Source organism: Pan troglodytes, chromosome 20 (genome assembly GCF_028858775.2).
Source record: "Pan troglodytes isolate AG18354 chromosome 20, NHGRI_mPanTro3-v2.0_pri, whole genome shotgun sequence".
NCBI classification, from domain to species: domain Eukaryota; kingdom Metazoa; phylum Chordata; class Mammalia; order Primates; family Hominidae; genus Pan; species Pan troglodytes.
This window is the reverse complement of record NC_072418.2, coordinates 39,491,091-39,499,297: the sequence shown is the minus strand read 5'-3', so window position 1 is coordinate 39,499,297 and position 8,207 is coordinate 39,491,091.

Below are 8,207 nucleotides of genomic sequence, written 5' to 3'. Positions count from 1 at the left end.
TGCAGGAAGAGTGGTACAACTTTTAATGGGAGAAACCACCTTGGGAAATAGGGTAGAAGTCCAATAGTATTAATACAATCCTCTCCTGGGAGATACCACCAGAGGAGGGAGGAGAAGTCCGGGCGTCCCCTTCTGAAGGGCTGGGTCGGGTGGGAAGGTGAATAGAGATTTGAATCACCCATTACCCTCCACACTAAATACCTCAAGTGCAACTATAGTAGGCAGCAATAATAACAACACTAATAGTCTTTAGTAGGGCCAACGTGTGACTAAAAGCACCTAAAGAAGACTGTTTTTATTTACCTTGAAGTTATAATTAATAACAATCGCCTTACCATGTCAATGAAGCTTTAAGTGCAGTCTCTGACCCTTAGCTTCTCCTCTGTGGAAATTCTGAAACCGCTTAACACCTCCTTACTCCCCTTTTTGGAGGGTGTGGATGAGGAGTTGTAAAGATACAATTCCTTTCACTTGGTGAACTCCTAAACATGATTCACAGCTCAGCTTCTGACAGGAAGTTCTACCTGAACAGTGGTGGGAAATTATCTACCCAATGTGTTCAGTTCCAGCAGGTGGGAAACTTGTTTTCAGGGAATTGAACCTACACTCTGATGTGGGCATGCTGGATGCCTTCAGGCCAGTTATGTCTGTCTCTGGGACTCGGCTTAAAAATATGTTTAGAGAATTAGACTCTGCTGATCTCAGGTTTTCTTTCTTCTCCGAAAGGACGGTCTAAGGAAACATCTGTGGAAGTCCGTTAGTAAACACACAATTTCTACCAAGGGGCTAAGAATTACTGTTGATTTTGTCAGTAATGCAGCTCTGTTAAAAAGAAGATGACTTAACTTTTAGGGATTCGTGTGGAAATATTTATGGGTGGAATAATATTAGCTTTAAAAACTCCACTGAGAAAAAAAAAACTCCACTGAGAAGGGGTATATGGTATTGCAAAAGAAAATGTTGATAAATGTTAAAGCAGAGTGATAAGTAGACAGAATTCATTATAATGTTCTCTTCCATAGTATTTGTGTGAAATTTTCATAGTAAATTTCTAATTTAAAAAGAAAGGAATTAAAAACATTTACAAGGAAACATCAAGAAGACAGCAGGTGTGGTCACAGTGTTAGGGAAGAAGAAACCTAGGAGGCCCAGAGTGACACCATTTTAAGTACAGCTCCATCTTGACACTAGCAAGGCACATTCATTGCAAGTCACAACTCATGGTCCCAATGTGTTTACAGCGAAGGAAGCAGCCCTGTAATGCCTGCAAGGACAAACTCCTAGAACAACAGAAAGTCCAGATGTCCAATACCCATAACAATAAATGCTTTCAAAATCATTATAGTTATACTTTGATGTACTTACTAAAATGTCAGGGATAGTTTTCTTTAAATCAATAGAATAATAAATTTTGTCATAATGTCAGGCCACCCACGCATAGGCACAGCTTACTTTAGTCTTTACATAGACAAGACCCCTATATAAGAAAAGCTTAACAGATGTTCCTCCACTTGCTTTCTGAGGACACCCTACTCTGCTGTGGAGTAGCTTTCAATAAGCTATCTCTTCTCACTACACTCTACAACTCACCTGGAATTCTTTCCTGCATGAGATCAAGAACCCTCTCTTGGAGTCTGGATTGAGACCCTTTTATTTCCATAACAATAGTATTATACAAACACAGGCATACCTCAGCGATATTTAGGGTTTGGTTCTAGACCGCTACAATAAAGCGAGTCACACAATTTGTTTGGTTTCCTGGTGCGACATACACTGGGGCCTGTTGGGGGGAGGGAGAGCATTAGGAAAAATAGCTAATGCATCCTGGGCTTAACACCTAGGTGATGGGTTGACAGGTGCAGCAAACCACCATGGCACACGTTTACCTATGTAACAAACCTGCACATCCTGCACATGTACCCCAGAACTTAAAATAAAAATTAAAGGCTGGGTGCCCGTGGCTCACGCCTCTAATCCCAGCACTTGGGGAGGCCGAGGCAGGCGGATCACGAGGTCAAGAGATCGAGACCATCCTGGCCAACATTGTGAAACTCTGTCTCTATTAAAAATACAAAAATTAGCTGGGTATGGTGGTGCACACCTGTAGTTCCAGCTACTCGGGGGTCTGAGGCAGGAGAATCACTTGAACCCGGGAGGCAGAGGTTGCAGTGAGTCGAGGTTGCGCCACTGCACTCCAGCCTGGGCAACAGTGCAAGACTCTGTCTCAAAAAAATAAAATTTAAATTTAAAAAGTCTATTTTGAAAACAATAGAGAAAGAAAACAACATGAGAAAGAAAAAGGAACATTACTACTGAGAGAAAGATTTAAAACTCAAGAGAATTCTAAGGATATTTTGAGAAATCCATTTGAAAATGTAATAAAATAGGAAGTTTCCTAGGAAAACACAGATGAAAACTGCCATGTATAGGAAGAAAATTTGGATAGGCCAAAAACAATAAAAGAAATTGAATTGGTAGCATATGCAAAAACCAATCCTATGTGTATTAATGATTCAAATGTTAAAAACATAGCTTTAAGACTTTTAGTAAAAATATTAGTAAATGTGTTTTAGACTTTGTGGCAATGGAAAGATCTCTTAAACAGAACACCAAAAAAGTATTATATATAAAAGGTTGATAAAACTGACTATATTAAAATAATTTTTGTTCATCAAGTGATAGTAAAGAGAATGAAAAGGCAAGGTATAAACTGGTGCAGATACACATAGAACACAGGCTACCCAAGATTGATAGCAGGAATATGCTTTTTAAAAAACCCTCTAAATCGGCTGGGTGCGATCTCGGCTCACTGCAACCTCTGCCTCCCGGGTTCAAGCGAGTCTTCTGCCTCAGCTGGGATCACAGGCGCCTGCCTAATTTTTGTATTTTTAGTAGAGATGGGGTTTCACTATGTTAGCCAGGCTGGTCTTGAACTCCTGACCTCAGGTGATCCACCTGCCTTGGCCTCCCAAAGTGCTGGGATTACAGGCGTGAACCACCGCACCCAGCTATGCATGCATTTTTATGCGCTGGGAGTGAAGGTGTAGGATTAACCAGCCTTCTCAGGAAAAGCATTATAGCTATGCTAAAACTATTACACTCTGTTATAACTACAGCATAATTATATACAACACTATAACAGAGACTGTGAATGATCATACTAGTGATGTCTTTTGAGGTGCAGCATTGCATGGGGGTTGGTATAATGGACTCTGTAGTTATCTGTCCTGGGTTTGAATCTCTCTGTGCTGTTGACTAGCTCTGTGATCTTGGGCAAGCTCCTTCATTCCTCTGTGACTCAGATTATTCATGTGGAAAAGGTGAATATAATAATTGTAGCTATCTCAAGCATTATGTAAATTGAATGAGTTTATACATTTAACGAGTGTAGAACAGGGGCCTAGTATACATTAAACACGCACCTAAAATTTGCTGTAGTCGTCATCATCACCATTATTATCATCATCATCACAATTAGCACTGTTGTGGGTGCCACATCTTTTTTTTTTTTTTTTTTTTTTTTTTTTTGAGACAGAGTTTTGATCTTGTTGCCCAGGCTGGAGTGCAATGGTTTGGTCTTGGCTCACCACAACCTCCGCCTCCTGGGTTCAAGTGATTCTCCTGCCTCAGCCTCCCAAGTAGCTGGGATTACGGGCATGCACCACCATGCCCGGCTAATGTTGTATTTTTAGTAGAGATGGGGTTTCTCCATGTTGGCCAGGCTGGTCTCGAACTCCTGACCTCAGGTGATCTGCCTGCCTCGGCCTCCCAAAGTGCTGGGTTTACAGGCATGAGCCACTGCGCCTGGCCGGGTGCTACATCATTTAAGCCTCACATAGACCTTACAATGTGCAGACTATTCCCCTCTGGCTTACAAGACTGTCATCATTCCTAATAGTGGTATCAATTGCAATGACAATAGTAACAAATGCAAGTAACCACAATGTCCATGTGGTAGCCAGCCTCCAAGATTGTTCTCAATCAATCTTACCTCCTTGATATTCAAACTTCTATGTAGTCTCCTTTCACAAACAAAAGTGACCACTGTAACCAATACAGCCACCATGTGGTGAAGACACTCAAGTATTCTTGTGGTGGGTTCCTTGTGGTGAGAAATTGAGGCCTTTCACCTTCTGCTCATAGTCATGTGAGCGAGCTTGGAATCGGATCGAATTAGCTTCAGTCAGCCTTCAGATGACTGCATTTCTGCCATGTCAACATCCTGATTGCAACCTCATGAGAGCTCCTGAGCCAGAACCACCCAACTAACCTGCTTTTAGATTTTCAGTCCTCGGAGACTATGCAAGAGAATAAGTGTTTATAGTCACTTTAAGTCACTAACATTTGGGTAATTTAGTGATAATTTTCTGTGATATTATTATGGTGTTAATTTAATATTTATTAAAATAGTGGATATTGCTATTAAAACAAACTGGGGCTGGGCACGGTGGCTCACACCTGTACTCCCAGCACTTTGGCAAACCAAGGCAAGAGGATCACTTGAGGTCAGAAGTTTAAGACCAGCCTGGGCAACATAATGGGACTCCATCTCTACAAACAAACAAACAAACAAACAAAAATTAGCCAGGCACGGAGGCACTTGCATGAAGTCCTAGCTACTCAGGAGGCTGAGGCAGGAGGATCATTTGAGCCCAGGAGTTTGAGGTCGCAGTGAGCCATGATGGCACCACTGCACTCCAGCCTGGGCAACAGAGCCAGACCCTGTTTCAAAAAAAAAAAAAAAAAAAACACTCAGACTGAGGGATTTATAAACAAGAGACATTTATTGCTTATAGTTGTGGTGGCTGAGAGGTCCAAGATTAAGATGCCAGAACATTCAGTGTCTGGTGAGCACTCCCTGCTTCATAGATTGTGCCATCTTGCTATGTCCTCATACAGTGGAAAGGGCAAACAAGCTCCTTTAGACGACTTTTATAAGGTACTGATCCAACTCATGTGAGCAAAGTCCTCATGACCTAATTATCTGCCAAAGGCCCCACCTCTTAATATTATCCCACTGGGGATTAGGCTTTAATATGAACTTCGAAGGGACACAGACATTTAGACCATAGCAATAGACAACACTGCATTATAAATGGGCCCATTTTTCAGAGTATAATAGAACACACCGGGTTCTCAGGATTGGCATTTATTATAGTCACAAGCTTTATATAAATGCTTGTATTAATGTGGTGTTTACATTATCCTATTTCACAGATGGAAACAGAAAATACCAGCTTTTTTTAAATAGCAATATCTATTATTATAATAAATATTGAAATAACACCATAATAATATCACTAAGGAAGTAATCTAATTGTGTTGATTTTGCAGAGGGAGAAAAACATTACCCCTAGAGCTGAGGCTATTGTGCTCATGCAAACTCCAATCTGAAGGTGGTAGAAAGTAGAAGGGACAGGATTTCTTAGCATCAGAGTTCATATATTATTCATGGTATCTTAATAATTAAAGGCATGTAACAAATAGTGACAAAGATTGTGATATTAGTTATAAATTATGATAATTATACTTAAAACCAATAATAGAATCAACATAAGGTAGAATTAAGTATTGTAGTGAATAAGTGGTATGATATGGGGAGTGGGGAGTAGAGCAGGATAGGGCGGGGTAGGATATAACATAGATAAGAGTCACATGGGCACAGTGGCCTCACTGAAGCTGAGGGTGGAAGGCTCAATTCATTCTGACATTAGGGCAAGTGTGCACGACAACCATGGCTTTAACCTGACTTTGGTCATGGGGTCATCATCTGCCACACTGCATCACATTCATTTTCCAATGAAGTGCCTGAGACCCAGAACCCTCAGCCCTGCCACATTCCTCTTGTTCCCTAGGTTCCATATTTGCTGGTGGCTGCTCCAGTGAATGGGGTGGAGCATATGGTACTGATGATGGGGTACGGGATTGAAAGTACTAGGGTGGATGCCAATGGTAATAGACCTCTGCCACTGGGTCCCTTACGACTGTCCTCCACCGACATGGTATGCCACTGTGACCAAGAGGAGGCTGAGTTGGGAGACCTTGTGGAATGCCAGGGAAGGATGTAGGTAGGATACTTGGGAGGAGGGTAGCAGGGTGGTTGGGCACCACCCGCACATGGAATTAGGGCTGGGATATGCTGAAGCATGGGGTGGGGCATTAGATTTTGAATTAGAGGACCTGGAATCAACCCTACCACCTCCCACGCATTTAGCCAATGTGTGTGGGGCATTTGGTCAATGTCAATACTATTGTTATTATTCATTCATTCGTTCGTTCGTTTGTTCATTCATTAACACATTTAACAAGCTTGTACTGAGTGTCTGCTTTGTGCTGGCACCATGTTGGGTGCCTTGGACTCAGCAGAAACAAGACAGACCAAGTCCAGGTCTCATGAGGTCTAGTGGAAAGGTTGGATGAAAAACCAAAAAAAAGAAATATTTAATATCAAATCAGATGGTGATGCCTGCAACACAAATATATACAAAATAATACAGCAGAAAGTGACCCCAATGGATGTGTTACTTCAGATACAAATGGTGGGGTGGATGCTTTTCAAAGATGGGGGAAGAAAGCAAGATGCATGGGCACTGGGGAAGCAGTGTATGCCCAGAGAACACAGTTGGTGCAAAAGCCCAAAGCTGGAGAAAGCTTCCTTGATGCTAAATCAGCCAGAATTGGGATTCTTGACAAACAATAAAAATATTGACCACCTCCAACTGCAGGCTGTCTGAACCCTATGACCCATTATTATAGTTATAACTTTATACTATAAACATTAAATGTAATTATGTAAAAGTAGAAATAACTAAAATGTTACATGAAAGTTTGATATATAAAATATAAAAATTATATAATCATACGATACTATATATTATATAAAATGGAAACTATTTTGTAGTAGGTATAATATTATAATGTGCTATAACATACTGTCAACACAATATACAGTGTATGATATGCACACATAAAATTAAAATACATAAATCTGTATTTATAATCTAGTATCTAATAATTTTTCAAATGTCATTTAAATTATCACATAGTAAAATAAAACAGTACTTCTGAGATTCATCCATGTTGCAGCCAGTGTCAATAAATCACTTCTTTTCATGTTGGGGTAGTATTCTATTGTATAGATGTTTAATTAGTCACCCACTGTTACATTTGGGTTGTTTCCTAATTTTGGCAATTATACAGTTGCTGTGAAATTTGACTACACATGTTTTTATATAAACAATTTTTCACTTATCTAGGGCAAATACCTAGGAGCGGGATTGGTGGGTCATATGATAAGTCTACGTTTAACAGTATAAGAAGCTGCCAAGGCTGGGCATGGTGGCTCACGCCTGTAATCCCAGCATTTGGGGAGGCTGAAGCGGGCAGATCACCTGAGACCAGGAGTTCGAGACCAGCCTGACCAACATGGAGAGACCCCTAACTAAACCTCTACTAAAAAAATATAAAATTAGCCAGGCGTGGTGGTGCATGCCTTTAATCCCAGCTACTTGGGCGGCTGATGCAGGAGAAACGCTTGAACCTGGGAGGTGGAGGTTGTGGGGAGCCGAGATCGTGCCATTGCACTTCAGCCTGAGCAATAAGAGCAAAACTTCATCTCAAAAAAAAAAAAGAAAGAAAAAAAAGCTGCCAAACTTTTTGCCCAAAGTGAATGTAACATTTTACATTTCTACCAACAATGCATGAAAGTTTCCATTGCTCTGCATTGTTGCCAACTCTCAGCATTATGTCTTTATTTTTAGGCATGCTAAAAGGTGTGTACAGGTATCTCATTGTGATTTTCATTTTCATTTTCTTGAAAATTAAAGATGTCGAGCATCCTTTCATCACCTTATTTTCCATTTTTATCTCATATAACAATATGGATAGATCTCAAATACATCACATTAAGTGAAACAAGTCAGACTCAAAAACAGAGATACATACACATATATACACAGACAGAGACACACACAGGATGTCTCCATTATACAACATGTGGAAAAGGCAAAATTATACAGACAGAAAATGGGCTTGTGATCATCAAGGCCTGGGGGTGGGGAAAGGGATGGACTAAAAAGTAATAGAAGGAAATGTAGGGAAGTGAGGGAACTGTTCTCTGTCTTGACTGTGGTATTGACTGCATGATGTAATTGTCAAAACTTTGAGAATTCTACACTAAAAAGGGTGAATATTACTGTATGTAAATT